Source organism: Stenella coeruleoalba, assembly GCF_951394435.1.
Source record: "Stenella coeruleoalba genome assembly, chromosome: 11".
Taxonomy (NCBI): domain Eukaryota; kingdom Metazoa; phylum Chordata; class Mammalia; order Artiodactyla; family Delphinidae; genus Stenella; species Stenella coeruleoalba.
Window position 1 is genome coordinate 62,732,542 of NC_137157.1, and position 17,945 is coordinate 62,750,486.

The 17,945-nt window shown below is 40.6% G+C and overlaps 1 protein-coding gene across 5 annotated transcripts in view; it reads left to right on the forward strand.

Moving 5' to 3' along the window:
* The window catches only part of CERS5 (ceramide synthase 5), a 35,371-nt gene that overhangs the window by 5,548 nt on the left and 11,878 nt on the right, over positions 1-17,945 (forward strand). Inside the window, exon 1 of one of the 5 annotated variants that reach the window (XM_079938002.1) lies at positions 12,445-12,463. The exons of the other annotated variants lie outside the window; for them this stretch is intronic. The gene's annotated coding sequence lies outside the window, so the exon portion shown is untranslated. Of the gene's footprint in view, positions 1-12,444; positions 12,464-17,945 lie in introns of those variants that run through there. 5 annotated transcript variants of the gene reach the window in all.

Genomic DNA, 17,945 nt, shown 5'->3' on the forward strand with positions numbered 1-17,945 from the left:
TTTCTGTGCGAGGGCTTTCTCTAGTTGTGGCAAGCGGGGGCCACTCTTCATCGCGGTGCGTGGGCCTCTCACTATTGCGGCCTCTTTTGTTATGGAGCACAGGCTCCAGATGCGCAGGCTCAGTAGTTGTGGCTCATGGGCCTAGTTGCTCCGCGGCATGTGGGATCCTCCCAGACCAGGGCTCGAACCCGTGTCCCCTGCATTAGCAGGCAGACTCTCAACCACTGCGCCACCAGGGAAGCCCGTAGATTCACATTTGATTTATTTTTTATTTGTGTTTTTTAAAAATATTTATTTATTTATTTATTTTTGGCTGCATCAGTCTTAGTTGCGGCCTGCGGGATCTTTCATTGCGGTGCACGGGCTTCTCTCTAGTTGTAGTGTGTGGGTTTTCTCTCTCTCGTTGTGGTGCGCAGGCTCCAGAGCACATGGGCTCTGTAGTTTGTGGCATGCCGGCTCTCTAGTTGAAGCACGCAGGCTCAGTAGTTGTGGCGCGCTGGCTTAGTTGCCCCGTAGCATGTGGGATCTTAGTTCCCCGACCAGGATCGAACCCGCGTTCCCTGCATTGGAAGGCGGATTCTTTACCACTGGACCACCAGTGAAGTCCCTGATCTTGTTTTTAAGCACCAGAAGGTGATTAGTTCTGAGTATATTGGACCAGGTTTTAAACAGTGGGGCTTTCTAAAAAATTATAGTAATAATGGGATTTTTAAAATGTTAATCATTTTCTGAATGATTTAAATGACTAGTTATAGTCTATTTTGAGTAACTGTCGATTAACAGTGCCCTCTAGCCAAGTATTGCTCTGGAGTTTTTTTCTTCTGCATATATTTCCTCAGTCGAGTAGTTAATGATGTGTAAACAAGTTTGTCAAGTAGTTCATTGTACATGAGGTGCTACACAGCCCTGATAAGGCAATGAGAATAATCAAACTATTGTATTCTTCTCAAAACTATGGAGTTTCTTAAAAAGGGTATATATCTTGTAGTCCTTAGTTCTGGGATAGTGTCAGCATTTGTAAGAAGTCTCAATTATAGGCACAAAGGGTCTCAAACTAAATCAGATTGTTGTGGTTGTGTTTTAATACTTCTTGGGGAAATCTCCAGTTATAGACTGAAGTTAGTTAACTTGAATTTCTACTGATTCTCTGGAAATCATTGACCTCCTACATGTAGCTGGTAGGTTATCTGATGACCCAGGAGGACAGGTGGCCACATTTCCTTGAAACGCTTTACCTTTTAGTTGAGAATTAAGTTTTTACCCATTTGTTCATCTGTTCATTTTTCAACAATTATTTATTGGGAGCTTAGTATATGCCAGATATCAAACTGAGTGCCAAGGGTAAAAAAGTAAGTCATGGTGTCTACCTGCAGGAAGAGAGCAAGAAAACCAGTGGTTAAAATAGAGTGTAATGAATGCATGCACAAGGTTAAGTCATGGGAATTTGGAAGAGGTGGATTCGGTTCTTTTTAACAGTTATTAACTGAAATACAGGCTTAATGTCCCAGTAACAAACACTTGTTTCTTGAATTATGAAGGATGGTAAAAACTTCTTAAGAAAGAGCTTTTTGTTAACCTTTTTCTCTAATCCACCTCTTATTCAACATGCATGCATTTATGTTCCTACTTTAAGCAAATGCATTAAGTAGTATAATTACTCACCCATTTAAAAAATAAATATGTTTAATGAAAGAAATGTGTGTAGGTAGTTAGAGGAGTTCTTTAACAACGAGAATCTTAGGGACCTCCAGCTGTTCTCCAGCCATACTTGGAGAACTGCTGCTACTTGCTGCTCTATAGCAAGTAAAGTATTCATTAACTACTGTATAATAAAACTACAAGTTAGTCTTAAATTAGTTTGTGTCTGTGAAGCATTTTAATATACTTATATACTCTAAGTAATTCTTATTATCTCACGACTTACTTCTCTCATAATAAGGTAAGGTGTAAGCAGAATGCTGATCCTTCTTTCTCATCACAGTACCAAGTAGGTTCATCAGATTGCACAGTTATTAGTCATCTTAATTCTTTAAGGCCCTCTTATAGGTCTAAGTGAAGATAACTTTGATGGAAATGGGAGAAGGAGTGAAGAATAGTCTGGTATAAATCCACAGTGTATGCCTTGTCATGGCTTAGGATAGCATAAAGGTTCTCTTCTTTTTAGTTTGTTTCTGCTTTGTTTTAAGAGCAAATTGGCCAATTAAAAAAAAATAGTCCTTAAAAAAACCTGCAAAGATTACTTGCACACCGACCATGCAAGAAATGTTGGATTTGGTGGTATAGGTGTCCTTGAGAAGTGTAGTACCTCGTACACAACAGGCACATATGTGTACAACAAATGTGTATAACACATTTGCTTGTACATAGCAAATTCTGTCCTCTTAAGAATTTACTCAGAAAAAACACACTGATGTGCATGCATATGTATAGGGAATATACAAAATAATATATGGTTGGGAATCAACAGCACATAAGTGAATAAATAGTATAACTTAGTAATTCTTAAATCTTTTGTTCTCAGCATTTTTCTTTTTTTTACTCTTAAAAATTATTGAGGATCCCAAGGAGTTTTCGTAGATGTAGGTTACGTATACCTCTCAATTTTTTCATATTTGAAATTGAAATCGAGACATTTAAGAAATATATTTATTATTTCATTAAAAATAACAAAAATAGGACTTCCTTGGTGGCGCAGTGGTTAAGAATCTGCCTGCCAATGCAGGAGACACGGGTTTGATCCCTGGTCCAGGAAGATCCCACATGCTGCGGAGCAACTAAGCCCATGCGCCACAACTACTGAAGCCCACGTGCCTAGAGCCGGTGCTCCGCAACAAGAAAAACCACCGCAATGAGAAGCCCGCGCACCGCAAGGAAGAGTAGCCGCCACTCGCTGCAACTGGAGAAAGCCCGTGCGCAGCAACAAAGACCCAAGTAGCCGAAAATAAATTAAAAAAAAAAAAAGCCTATTACATGTTAACATAAATAACATATTTTTGAAAGATAATTTTCTAAACAAAAAAATATTTAGAGAAAAACATTGATTTTATATTTTTGCATATCTCTTTAATATCTTAGTAGAAGATAGCTGGACTCTCCTCGCAGGCGTCTACATTCAATCCCTTCTGATATGTTGTTTTGGTTGAAGTATATAAATAAAAGATGGCTTTACACAGATATGTTATTGGAAGGGGGAAGTATTTTATCTTTGCTACTACACCAAAACACAAGGAGTAGTTTCTTAAAGGTTGGTTAGAATCTGAAACCATATCAATGAGCTTTCCATTCATGTTAAAATCCACTGGTGTCTTACACTTTGAATGGACATCATGTATTGGTCACTTGAAAAATACTGGTTCACTAAGTTATACAGATATCCTAAATGTCAATACATTTCATTATACAGTATTAAAAAATCATAGTAATCTCAGTGTAACAATCTCATCAGAAAAACCTTGAAGTATTGGGACATTGTCAAGCTTAAAGGCAGATATATGGTCTCTAAACTTCTAATTTTCACTTGAAAGCTTGAATTTTATCAATGGCAAGATTGTTTTTTGAAGTGACAGGCTTATTTCATTCATTTTTAAGAAAATGTCTCTGAAATACCCAGTTCCTGAATAACCGTAGTTTGTCTGTCAGTCATTCTTTGGGGTAAAAATGGTGTTCTTTGTAAAAAGTGATTTTAGTTTAGCATACAACTCAATCAGTCAAACAAGTGCATTTCTTTGAGACCACCGTATCCTTTGGTATGCAATAAAAGTACTTTATGTGTACTGCCCATTTTATCACAGAATACTTTTTAGAAATGTACTCAAGGGTTGGCATTTAATAAAATTAATCATTTGTATTGCTTCACCAAGAACATTCTTTAGTGAAACTGGCTTTGTTGTTGTTGTTAAGTAAGAGGCTATAGCAAGAAAGAATACAATAACTACTACTGCAGTTTGGTGCCGCTGCCCTGATTTGTGCTCAGCTTCCATAAGTTTACCCACCATTGCTTTTTTTGCATCATCATTGTAAATATCAACACCATAACAAAGGCAAATGTCTTAATATCATTACGAAAATAGTTTTGACTTTATGAGCCCCCAGAGAGTATCTCAGGGATGCTCTGGGGTCTGTGGACCATACAGACCCTCTGCCGTTATTGAATGAGATCACCCAGGGCTGAGAGTGTAAAGTAAGGTAAGAATCTGCATAGAACCGTGAGGAAACACTGTGTTTTAGGAAAAGGCAGAGGAAAAAGAAACCCCAAAGAAGATAAGAGGTATGACAGCCATAGAGTATTTGATAATATCAGTAGTTAGCATTTAATAAGTACATACTTTATCCCAGGCACTGTTCTAAGTACTAAACATTGAATCTTCACAGTAACTTTATGAAGTAGGTAGATACTGTGGTTATCCTCATTTTACAGATGAGAAAACTGAAGCAAGGAGAAAGTTAAGTAACTTGTCCAAGGTGACCCAACTAGCAGTGCACACCAATAAGTCTAGTTCTACTGCCAGAAAGATAGATGGAGAGAACTAGGAAGAGTGTGACAGAAAGGAAGCTAACAGGAAAGAGCATTTCAAGGGGGAGAACATGCTCAATAATGTCAAATGGCACTAAGTGGTCAGGTAAGATGCAGGCCTGAAAAGCATCCATTTGATTTCACAATAAGGAGATCATTGACGACTTTGGCAAAGAGCAGTTTCAGTGAAGTGTAGGGACAGAAGCCAGATGAGAGAGAGAGGAAGGTTGAGGAATGAGTGGGAGTTAGAAGAGAAGTCATGAGAAGAGAACTTTTTCAAGAACTTTAGTTATGAGGTGGGTGAGAGCCAGAGGGTGTGAGGGACAGGAAGCGCTGTTTTAAGGTGGGAAAACTTGAGCATGTTCAACGTCTGATGAGAAGAAACAAGTAGAGAATGAAGCCAAAGGTAATAGAAAAAAATAGGAATAAATAGAATGAAATTTCTAATCAGGAAGAGAATGGATATAAAGCACAGGGATATTAGTTTTAGATAAAGTGGTTCTGATGCAGGAAGTGAAGGCATTCCCTTCTCAGCGGAGATTCTTGAGAGTCTTAGCTATTTCCACTTCTTTCTTCCTCCTCTTTATATCTTTCGCTGCTATAACTCATTACTATCTTTGAGTCTCCATTTTATTGGAATTTCTTTGGTGAGGGTTACCACCAGTCTTCAAATTGCCAAATCCATTGGATACTGAAATCCCTGTCTTACCTAATCTCTACCTCATTTGATACAACTCCACCTCTGACATTCCTGTCCCCTAAATTCACCTTTTATGTTGGTGTTTCCCAGTATTCTGACCTTGGTTCTCTTTTTAGTTTAGATTCCTTTCTTATGTAGTCACATCTACCCTCACAATTTTAGCTACCACCTGTATTCTCATCCTCTCACTGTCTTTTTTCCTCTTTTTTCTTTCTCATATCTTTGTGTCTGTGCCTGTGTGTATGTATCTTAAGCCCTTTTTCCAAGCTTATTTGCCTACTAGACTGTTGCATTTCAATGTTACATGGGTACTTCAAATTCAGCATACACACAACTCATCTTTCACTCCCAAATTTGCTTTTCTTATCTTATTCTCTACTTGGTTGAGGCTCCATAATCAACTTAGTTTCCCAATCCGGAAACATAGAAGGCACCCTTGATTTTTCCTTTTCTTTTGCCTCCTACATCTATCCAGTCACCAAGTTCTATCAGTTTCACTTTCTCACCATCAATTGAATCTAACCTTGCCTTTCCATTTCTATAGCCTTAGTTCAGTGCTTTGGTACTTATAGCATGGATTTTTTTTACAATAGCCTAAAGCCTTTCAGTGACTCTCCATTAACTACAGGATAAAGTTCAAGCTTAGCATAACATGCAAGGTACCTGTGACCTGGCCCCTAACTACTTGTATAGTTTTTTCCCCTGTCATTATCACCACCTCCATTCCCGATTTGTACATTGCATACTTCTCTAAGCGCTTTCTTATCTCTTTGATTTAGTACATGCTGTTCCCTCAGCCTGAGTGTCCTTTTTTTTTTAACTTTTAAAACCTTATTTATTTTTTAACGTCTTTATTGGAGTATAACAGCTTTACAGTGTTGTGTTAGTTTCTGCCGTATAACGAAGTGAATCAGCTATATACATACGTATATCCCTATATCCCCTCCCTCTTGCATCTCCCTCCCACCCTCCTTATCCCACCATTCTAGGTGGTCGCAAAGCACCGAGCTGATCTCCCTGTGCTATGCAGCTACTTCCCACTAGCTATCTATTTTACATTTGTCAGTGCTACTCTCACTTCGTCCCAACTTAAGCTTCCCCCTCTCCGTGTCCTCAAGTCCATTCCCTATGTCCATGTCTTTATTCCTGTCCTGCCCATAGGTTCATCAGAACCATTATTATTATTATTATTTTACATTCCATATATATGTGTTAGCATACGGTATTTGTTTTTCTCTTTCTGACTTACTTCATTCTGTATGACAGACTCTAGGTCCATCCACCTCACTACAAATAACTCAGTTTCATCTCTTTTTATGGCTGAGTAATATTCCATTGTATATATATGCCCCATCTTCTTTGTCCATTCATCTGTTGATGGACACTTAGGTTACTTCCAGGTCCTGGCTATTGTAAATAGTGCTGCAGTGAACATTGTGGTACATGACTCTTTTTGAATTATGGTTTTCTCAGGGTGTATGACCCATTGCTGGGTCATATGGTAGTTCTACTTTTAGTAGTTTAAGGAACCTCCACACTGTTCTCCATAGTGGCCCCATAGTGGCTATATCAATTTACATTCCCACCAACAGTGCAAGAGGGTTAACCTTTTCTCCGCACCCTCTCCAGCACTTATTGTTTGTAGACTTTTTTTTTTTTTTTTGCGGTACGCGGGCCTCTCACTGCCGTGGCCTTTCCTGTTGCAGAGCACAGGCTCCGGACGCGCAGGCCTAGCGGCCATGGCTCACGGGCCTAGCCACTCCGCAGCATGTGGGATCCTCCCAGACTGGGGCACGAACCCGTGTCCCCTGCATCGGCAGGCGGACTCCCAACCACCGCGCCACCAGGGAAGCCCTGTTTGTAGATTTTTTGATGATGGCCATTCTGACTGGTGTGTGGTGATACCTCACTGTAGTTCTTTTTTTTTTTTTTTGCGGTACGCGGGCCTCTCACTTTTGTGGCCTCCCGTTGCAGAGCACAGGCTCTGGACGTGCAGGCTCAGCGGCTATGGCTCACGGGCCCAGCCGCTCCACGGCATGTGGGATCTTCCCGGACCAGGGCACAAACCCGTGTCCCCTGAATCGGCAAGCGGACTCTCAACCACTGCGCCACCAGGGAAAACCCCCTCACTGTAGTTTTGATTTGCATTTCTCTAATGATTAGTGATGTTGAGCATCTTTTCATGTGTTTGTTGCCAATCTGTATATCTTCTTTGGAGAAATGTCTATTTAGGTCTTCTGTCCATTTTTGGATTGGGTTGTTTGTTCTTTAGAGAAATATCTATTTAGGTCTTCTGCCCATTTTTGGATTGGGTTGTTTGTTTTTTTGATATTGAGCTGCATGAGCTGCTTGTATATTTTGGAAATTAATCCTTTGTCAGTTGCTTCATTTGCAAATATTTTCTCCCATCCTGACGGTTGTCTTTTCGTCTTTTTTATGGTTTTCTTTGCTGTGCAAAAGCTTTTAAGTTTCATTAGGTCCCATTTGTTTATTTTTGTTTTTATTTCCATTTCTCTAGGAGGTGGGTCAAAAAAGATCTTGCTGTGATTTATGTCATAGAGTGTTCTGCCTATGTTTTCCTCTAAGAGTTTGATAGTATCTGACCTTACATTTAGGTCATTAATCCATTTTGAGTTTATTTTTGTATGTGGTGTTAGGGAGTGTTCTAATTTCATTCTTTTACATGTAGCTGTCTAGTTTTCCCAGACCACTTATTGAAGAGGCTGGCTTTTCTCCGTTATATTCTCTTGCCTCCTTTATCAAAGATAAGGTGACCATATGTGCATGGGTTCATCTCTGGGCTTTCTATCCTGTTCAATTGATTCATATTTCTGTTTTTGTGCCAGTACCATACTGTCTTGATTACTGTAGCTTTGTAGTGTAGTCTGAAGTCAGGGAGCCTGATTGCTCCAGCTTTGTTTTCCTTTCTCAATATTGCTTTGGCTATTCAGGGTCTTTTGTGTTTCCATACAAATTGTGAATTTTTTTGTTCTAGTTCTGTGAAAAATGCCATTGGTATTTTGATAGGGATTGCACTGAATCTGTAGATTGCTTTGGGTAGCATAGGCATTTTCACAATGTTGATTCTTCCAATCCAAGAACATGGTATATCTCTCCACCTGTTTGTATCATCTTTAATTTCTTTCATCAGTGTCTTATAGTTTTCTGCATATGGGTCTTTTGTCTCCTAGGTAGGTTTATTCTCCGTATTTTATTCTTTTTGTTGCAGTGGTAAATGGGAGTGTTTCTTTAATTTGTCTTTCAGATTTTTCATCATTAGTGTATAGGAATGCCAGAGATTTCTGTGCATTAATTTTATATCCTGCTACTCTACCAAATTCATTGATTAGCTCTAGTAGTTTTCTGGTAGCATCTTTAGGATTCTCTATGTATAGTATCATGTCATCTGCAAACAGTGACAGTTTTACTTCTTTTCCAATTTGGATTCCTTTTATTTCCTTTTCTTCTCTGATTGCTGTGGCTAAAACTTCCAAAACTATGTTGAATAAAAGTGGTGAGAATGGGCAACCTTGTCTTGTTCCTGATCTTAGAGGAAATGGTTTCAGTTTTTCACCATTGAGAACAGTGTTGGCTGTGGGTTTGTCAATATATGGCCTTTATTATGTTGAGGTAGGTTCCCTCTATGCCCACTTTCTGGAGAGTTCTTATCATAAGTGGGTGTTGAATTTTGTCAGAAGCTTTTTCTGCGTCTATTGAGATGATCATATGGTTTTTATCCTTCAGTTTGTTAATATGGTGTATCACATTGATTGATTTGCATATATTGAAGAATCCTTGGCATTCCTGGGATAAAGCCCACTTGATCATGGTGTATGATCCTTTTAATGTGTGTTGGATTCTGTTTGCTAGTATTTTGTTGAGGATTTTTGCATCTGTGTTCATCAGTGATACTGACCTGTAGTAGTTTTCTTTTTTTGTGACATCTTTGTCTGGTTTTGGTGTCAGGGTGATGGTGGCCTCATAGAATGAGTTAGGGAGCATTCCTCCCTCTGCTCTATTTTGGAAGAGTTTGAGAAGGATAGGTGTTAGCTCTTCTCTAAATGTTTGATAGAATTTACCTGTGAATCCATCTGGTCCTGGGCTTTCACTTGTTGGAAGATTTTTAATCACAGTCTCAATTTCCTTGCTTGTGATTGGTCTGTTTATATTTTCTATTTCTTCCTGGTTCAGTCTTGGAAGGCTGTGCTTTTCTAAGAATTTGTCCATTTCTTCCAGGTTGTCCATTTTATTGGCATATAGTTGCTTGTAGTAATCTCTCCTGATCCTTTGTATTTCTGCACTGTCAGTTGTTACTTCTTTTTCATTTCTAATTCTGTTGATTCGAGTGTTCTCCCTTTTTTACTTGATGAGTCTGGCTAATGGTTTATCAATTTTGTTTATCTTCTCAAAGAACAAGCTTTTAGTTTTACTGATCTTTGCTATTGTTTCCTTCATTTCTTTTTCATTTATTTCTGATCTGATCTTTATGATTTCTTTCCTTCTGTTTACTTTGTGTTTTTTAGTTCTTCTTTCTCTAATTGATTTAGGTGTGAGGTTAGGTTGTTTATTTGAGGTTTTTCTTGTTTCTTGAGGTAGGATTGTATTGCTATAAACTTACCTCTTAGATATGCTTTTGCTGCATCCCATAGGTTTTGGATCGTTGTGCTTTCATTGCCATTTGTGTCTCGGTATTTTTAGATTTCCTCTTTGATTTCTTCAGTGATCTTTTGGTTATTTAGTAGCGTATTGTTTAGCCTCCGTGTGTTTGTATTTTTTACAGTTTTTTTCCTGTAATTGTTATATAGTCTCATAGCACTGTGGTCGGAAAAGATACTTGATACGATTTCAATTTTCTTGAATTTACCAAGGCTTGATTTGTGACCCAGGGTATGGTCTATCCTGGACAATGTTCCATCAGCACTTGAGAAGAAAGTGTATTCTGCTGTTTTTGGATGGAATGTCCTATAAATATCAATTAAGTCCATCTTATTTAATGTGTCATTTAAAGCTTGTGTTTCCTTATTTATTTTCATTTTGGATGATCTGTCCATTGGTGAAAGTGGGGTGTTAAAGTCCCCTACTATGGTGTGTTACTGTTGATTTCCCCTTTTATGGCTGTTTGCATTTGCCTTATGCATTGAGGTGCTCCTAGGTTGGGTGCATAAATATTTACAATTGTTATATCTTCTTCTTGGATTGATCCCTTGATCATTATGTAGTGTCCTTCCTTGTCTCTTGTAACATTCTTTATTTTAAAGTCTATTTTGTGTGATATGAGAATTGCTACTCCAGCTTTCTTTTGATTTCCATTTGCATGGAATATCTTTTTCCATCCCCTCACTTTCAGTCTGTATGTGTCTCTAGGTCTGAAGTGGTTCTCTTGTAGACACCATATATATGGGTCTTGTTTTTGTATCCATTCAGTCAGTCTGTGTCTTGGTTGGAGCATTTAATCCATTTACATTTAAGGTAATTATTGATATGTATGTTCCTATTACATTTTCTTAATTGTTTTGGGTTTGTTTTTGTAGGTCTTTTCCTCCTCTTGTGTTTCCTGCCTAGAGAAGTTTCTTTAGCATTTGCTGTAAAGCTGGTTTGGTGGTGCTGAATTCTCTTAACTTTTGCTTATCTGTAAAGGTTTAAATTTCTCCATCGAATCTGAATGAGATCCTTGCTGGGTAGAGTAATCCTGGTTGTAGGTTTTTCCCTTTCATCACTTTAAATATGTCCTGCCACTCCCTTCTGGCTTGCAGAGTTTCTGCTGAAAGATCAGCTGTTAACCTTATGGGGATTCCCTTGTATGTTATTTGTTGCTTTTCCCTTGCTGCTTTTAATATTTTTTCTTTGTATTTAATTTTTGATAGTTTGATTAGTATGTTTCTCTGCATGTTTCTCTTTGGATTTAACCTGTATGGTATTCTCTGTGCTTCCTGGACTTGGTTGACTATTTCCTTTCCATGTTAGGGAAGCTTTCGACTATAATCTCTTAAAATATTTTCTCCGATCCTTTCTTTTTCTCTTCTTCTTCTGGGACCCCTATAATTCGAATGTTGTTGTGTGTAATGTTGTCCCAGAGGTCTCTGGGACCGTCCTCAATTCTTTTTATTCTTTTTTCTTTATTCTGCTCCCTGGCAGTTATTTCCACCATTTTATCTTCCAGCTCACTTATCCATTCTTCTGCCTCAGTTTTTCGGTTATTGATTCCTTCTAGAGTATTTTTAATTTCATTTATTGTGTTGTTCACCATTGTTTGTTAGCTCTTTAATTCTTCTAGATCCTTGTTGAATGTTTCTTATATTTTCTCCATTCTGTTTCCAAGATTTTGGATCATCTTTACTATCATTACTCTGAATTCTTTTTCAGGTAGGTTGCCCATTTCATCTTCATTTATTTGGTCTTGTAGGTTTTTACCTTGCTCCTTCGTCTGTAACATTTTTTTTGTCGTTTTTTTTTTTTGATGGTGGTGCTGTATTCCTGTCTTACTGGTTGTTTGGCCTGAGACGTCCAGTACTGGAATTTGTAGGCAGTTGGATAGAGATGGGTCTTGGTGCTGAGTTGAGGACCTCTGGGAGGCCTCACTCCAACTGATATTCCCTGGGGTCTGAGGTTCTCTGTTAGTCCAGCGGTTTGGACTTGGAGCTCCCACCACAGGAGCTCGGGCCCGACCTCCGGCCTGGGAACCAATATCCTGCAAGCTTTGTGGCACGGTTAAAAAAAAAAAAAGGAAGAAAGAAAAAAAGGAGCAGCACAATATGAAAGAGAAAAAACAAAATAGAATTAGAAATATAAAAATTATATTAGGAAAAATAAAACTATAATTGAAACAACTGCAACAAGGTAAAATAAAACCACAACAGAAAAAAGAAAAAAAAAAGGGTGGGGGGGGGGGACAAGCCAAAAGGAGAGAACAATAACAAAGTATAAAGAATAAAATAAAATTAGAAAAATAAAAGATTTATTAGGAAAAATAAAAATATGAAAGAATCGACAGCAGTGAATCAACGATGTAAAACAGAACCCCAATCTAAAAGAGGAAAAAAGAAAAGAAAAAAAAAGCCTTGGCCATGGGGGCGGAGTTTAGGCTGGGGTGGCACTTAGGCAGGGACGGTGTTTATGGTGGGGCGGGGCTTAGGCGGGTGGGGGGTGATGTTTGAGCATGGGGCGTGGCCTCTGCTTAGGACCTGTGGGGAAGAGGAGAGGCAGCATGTCCAAAGTAGGGCCTCAGGAGTGAGAAGTTCCGTAGTTTGGAGGTAGGGCGCTGAGTGAGGGTGTGTGGGTGGGGTTTAGGCCCAGCTCGTTGGAGGGGGTCTCCAAGTGTAGAGTCGAGGCCCTGGGTGGGGGTGTAGGGGCGGGGCTTGGGCTCTGCACTGCAGGAGGGAGGCTCCGAGGGCAGAGGATTAGGCCCAGGAGCCCAACAGGCTTCCTGGTGCCTAAGTGGACAGGGTGAGCAATGGCTTCGTTCCTTCGTGCCCCTCCCCCACCGTCTCCCCCAGGGTCTCCCCCATCGCCGCTGGACCCCTAACCGTGGGTGGGTCCCGCTGGGTGTAGGAACTCCTCTCCTCCCCCAGCCACCCCTTGGGGTGCTGGTGCTGGAGGTCTGGACTTTACTTTTGCTCTCCCTTCCCTCCCTCTCACTCCCTCAGGACCCGCTGGGCTGGAGGGAGCCTAGGTGGGCAGAGGATCAGGCCTGGGATCTCAGGAGGTGGGCAGGGGAAACCTAGCCACACTCCCTTTTGATCCTCTGCCCTCCCAATGGTCCCCCAATTTCCCCGTTTTCCCCTCCCCCAGCCACCCTTCAGGGGCACCAGTCCCGTCCGGCCTCCACTTCTCCTCCCCCTTCACTCCCCCCACACACTACCGGGTCACTGGGGGTTCCTCCCGTCCCTTTAGGTGTCTGTGGTCCCCCTCTGGTGCCTGGTAGGTGCCCTAGTTGTGAGGAAACGGAATTCCGCATCCTCCTGGTTTGCCATCTTGACTCCGCCCCCGAGTGTCCTTTTTACTTTCTCCTTCTCTTTCAACTCTTAGGAGTTACTTACATTTTTTGTTTGTTTGCGGTACTCGGGCCTCTCACTGTTGTGGCCACTCCCGTTGCGGAGGACGCGCAGGCTCACTGGCCGTGGCTCACGGGCCCAGCCGCTCCGCGGCATGTGGGATCTTCCCAGACCGGGGCACGAACCCGTGTGCCCTGCATCGGCAGGCGGACTCTCAACCACTGCGCCACCAGGGAAACCCACTTACATTTTTTAATGTGATTGGTTTATTAAGAATTAAGTTGTAGGGAATTCCCTGGCAGTCCAGTGGTTACGACTCTGCGCTTTCAGTGCCGAGGGATCGGATTCAGTCCCTGGTTGGGGAGCTAAGATCCTGCAAGCCGAGTGGTGTGGCCAAAAAAAAAAATTCAATTGTAAAGGGAATGGACTTTCTGAATGTTTTCTATGGGATTCTGCATTTGCTTCTAAATATCTCAGCTATCTTCTCTCCGTGTGTGTGTGTGTGTGTGTGTGTGTGTGTGTGTGTGTGTGTGTGTGTGTGTGTGTCTCTCTCTATGTGGAGGGTGGTGGAGGGAGTATTCAGGTTCAAAATATTTAGTTACTCAATACTCTTCACCTAATGATATACCATCTTCATCAGTCTGGATAAGACCTTTCTCTTTTTATTGTATTTTCCCCTTCTTCATCTTGTTTTCTATTTCAGTTTCTTTGATGGTTATTTTTCTTTTTTATATATCAATTTTGACATTTTATGTTTTTCCAGAAATTGATCTAAGCCAGTGCTTCCCAACCCAATCATGTTGCTGCACACATAGAAAATAATATGTGCATGCACAGTGGGGTATATGAGGCCAAAGGCTACAGACAAGGGTGTCTGGCTACCACCCACCCCATGGACCACCCTAAGAGCTAAGAGCAGTATCTCAACATAAGTATAATCCATCTGTGTTACTTTCCATGACACACTAGTTGAGAAGCTCGGTCTAGACTTTTGAATATATTTGTGTATAGTTCACATCCGTCAATGATGTTACAGTGGGTCACAAAGATAGAATTGTTGATATAGCTCTTGTCTCTGGTGTGAAAAAGCAAAGCAGTGAGTAATTTCATCTTAATTAACCCAGGCTTAGGTCAGCTGCTGCCATGTATCTGGAGGACAGGAAAGGGGCAGAATGAAATGGTCTCTCTAGAGTAGGACAGATACAGTACAATCAGGTTGGGTCACTAGACTTACGTTCCTGGAGTGGCAAGTGGAAAGGAGTAGTTTACCATTATAGACCACTAGGTGCCTACTTATTCAGATATGCAGGCAAAGGGTAGTCTGGTCTTACAAATTATTTTAAAACTTGGGTAACATTGATACTGGAGAGGACAGAAAATCACAAGATAAGTTTGACGATGTCGTCCAGCACAGCAGTTTTCAAACGATGATGTCAGGAATTTTTACACTATTAAAAGTTATCGAGGACCCCAGAGAGTTTTTGCTTATATGGATAATATCTACCAATATGTACTGTTTTCAAAATTAACATAGAAAAATTTTTAAATTGTATTTATTAATTCACTTATAAATAACAATACATTGATTGTATTGGTAATATAACTAACGTTTTATGAAAAATTACTTTTCCAAAACAAAAAAAAATGTGAGGATAGCATTATTTTACATTTTTGTGAGCCTTTTTAATATCTGGTAGCTGTAGTCTCATATCAGTTCTGCATTCGATCTGTTGCTATATGTCATGTAAGCTGTGGAAAATTCCACTGTACACTCATGAGAGAATGAGAGAGAAAAGAATTATTATGAAACTATAGAATTATGAGAATAATTTTGACCTTGCAGAGCTCCTGAAAAGGGTCTCAGAGGTCTCCAGGCATGCTTTGAGGAGAGCTGATTTAACAGAAAGGATGAATGCTAATGCTAGGCTCTTTGGAGTTTGGCCAACCTATTTTATAAGTTATACTAAATGTCAGGTGAATGATGTAGAATGACCATATGACTAGGTGTGAACTTTCTCAAAGTTCTGATTTGAATTTTTTTTTTTTTTTGGTTGTGCCGCATGGCATGTGGGATCTTAGTTCCCCAACCAGGGATCCAACCTGCGCCCCCTGCAGTGGAAGCATGGAGTCTTAACCACTGGGCTGCCAGGGAAGTCCCCTGATATGAATTTTTTTATCACAGAAAAAATTCTTTAGACTTCCCTGGTGGTCAAGTGGGTAGGAGTCTGCACTCCCAATGCAGGGGGCCTGGGTTCGATCCCGGTCAGTGAACTAGATCCCACAGGCATGCGGCAACTACGAGTTCGCATGCCGCAACTAAGAAGCCCGTGTGCTGCAACTAAACATGCCACAATGAAGATCCTTCGTGCTGCAGCTAAGACCTGGTGCAGCCAAATAAATGATTAAATAAATAAATACTTTAAAAAAATTCTTTTCCAATCGTAAGTCCTTATATTTGGTTTTTTTTTTTTGCGGTACGCGGGCCTCTCACTGTTGTGGCCTCTCCCGTTGCGGAGCCGCGCAGGCTCAGCAGCCATGGCTCACGGGCCCAGCCGCTCCACGGCATGTGGGATCTTCCCGGACCGGGGCACGAACCCGTGTCCCCTGCATCGGCAGGCGGACTCTCAACCACTGTGCCACCAGGGAAGCCCCTTATATTTGGTTTTGTGCTTCATGCTATAGCACAAAATCAGTGCCCAATAAATATTTGTCAAATAAACAAATTTTCTTAGAGTCTTACAGCTGTCACTGACTTGATGCCAATAGCTTTATGTCTTTCATTGAACTCTGAACTAATGAGGGCAGGATGTGAACTTATGACAACTCTAGGATATTAAGTCTGCTTCAAGGTCTAGATAATAAAGCAATCTTGGCTTCACCCAAGTGATCAGGGTACAACCCCATCCCTGTTGTGTGAAAGAGGGTTTCTTGCTCTTCTCACTTTGCTGGAGGTACCGTCAGAGAGTACCCACACTGAACTATCTGTTCCTAGTGAAAATAATAATAGCTGCCTTTTAATGCATGTTTACAAAGTGTCAGGTACTGGGTTAGGCATGCATTATGTTATCTCATCTTTAAAATAAACCTGTGAAGCAGATACTATTATCCTCATTCTGTAGGTGAGTAGCTTTCACAAAGTCTCTTAGCTGGTAAAATCTGTCTAACCCCAGGGCCTTTAATCACCTGACTGCATTGAGGAAGAGGCCTGAATCAGGGAGTAAGAGTAGGAATTGGAAAGACAGTTTTTTGTTCTTGGATCTACCTCTTCATTCAATTAATGTAAGTGGGAGGAGACAGGGAGAGAGGATTCAGTGCTTTTATCTCTGATACAGGCACCAACTCAACAGCAAAGAATGGCTACCTTTTTTTTTTCTTTTTTTTCTGGCCGTGCTACAGCACGGCATGTGGGATTGTAGTTCCCGGACCAGGGGTCGAACCTGCGCCCGCTGCAGTGGAAGCGCGGAGTCCTAACCACTGGACTACCAGGGAAGTCCCAAGAATGGCTGCCTTAATTACTGTTCTGGATGGTGATCAATGCTGCGTCCAAACTGAGCTCCAACAGAACAAGGGTGGAATTCACTAGACCTGTTCCTCGTCAATTGCTGAGCAACTACTGAGTACAGAACCTTGATAAATACAAAAACAGTATTCTCTGTGTTCACAAGGAGTTTAAACATGAATGGGGCTTTAAAATATTTGTACACAGAATTATATACCAGGAAGTATAAATTAAAGTATCTGTTAGCACTGGCATTTGAATAAAACTTTTATACCACCGGTGCAAAAGAGAGAAAAGAATGGGTCGCGGATGTGGCTTACTTTATCTGAATCAATGTTTCCCCATGGCTCAGGAACTTTGGTGATAAAGGTAAAAGAAGTTTTCATAGAGGAAGACAATAAACAAAGTTTCTTGTTTTCAGTCCCTCCCTTAGAGATAAATTCTGGATTTGAATGCAGATCAAGAAAATAGGTCAAGAGCATTCCATCTTACACCTCCCCGTTATAATTTCATCACGAGACTCCCTAAGATGCTAAGAGAGCTAGAACTGGTTTTGACTTATTCTGAAAGTGACTACATAAAGCTTTTCCTAGAGCTGAGGCTCATAAAAATCTATGGTTGTGTAGAACAGAGAGATCTTTCTTGCAGAGCCAAGGAATAATTCCTCAATTTTCAAAGATGTAAAAGTTATAAGTTAGTTATAATCAATGATATCACTATGGAATCTTAGAAAGAGAAAAAAATCTTTTATTTTTAAAATTTATTTATTTAATTTATTATTTTTTTTGGCTGCGTTGGGTCTTCGTTGCTGCGTGCGGGCTTTCTCTAGTTGTGGCGAGCGGGGACTATTCTTTATTGCGGTGTGCAGGCTTCTCATTGTGGTGGCTTCTCTTGTTGCGGAGCATGGGCTCTAGGCGCGTGGGCTTCAGTAGTTGTGGTGCGTGGGCTCAGTAGTTGTGGCTCATGGGCTTTAGAGCTCAGGCTCAGTAGTTGCGGCGCATGGGCTTAGTTGCTCCGCAGCATGTGGGATCTCCCCAGACCAGGGATCGAACCCGTGTCCCCTGCGTTGGCAGGCGGATTCTTAACCACTGCAGCGCCAGGGAAGCCCAAGAAAAAAAATCTTATACATCATCTCGTATAACCCCTTCTTTTAGATGACAAAACCAAAACCCAAGAATTAAGTGACTTGACCAAGTTTCTGTGACTTATTAGTGGTAGATCTGGGACTAGAATTGAGTACTA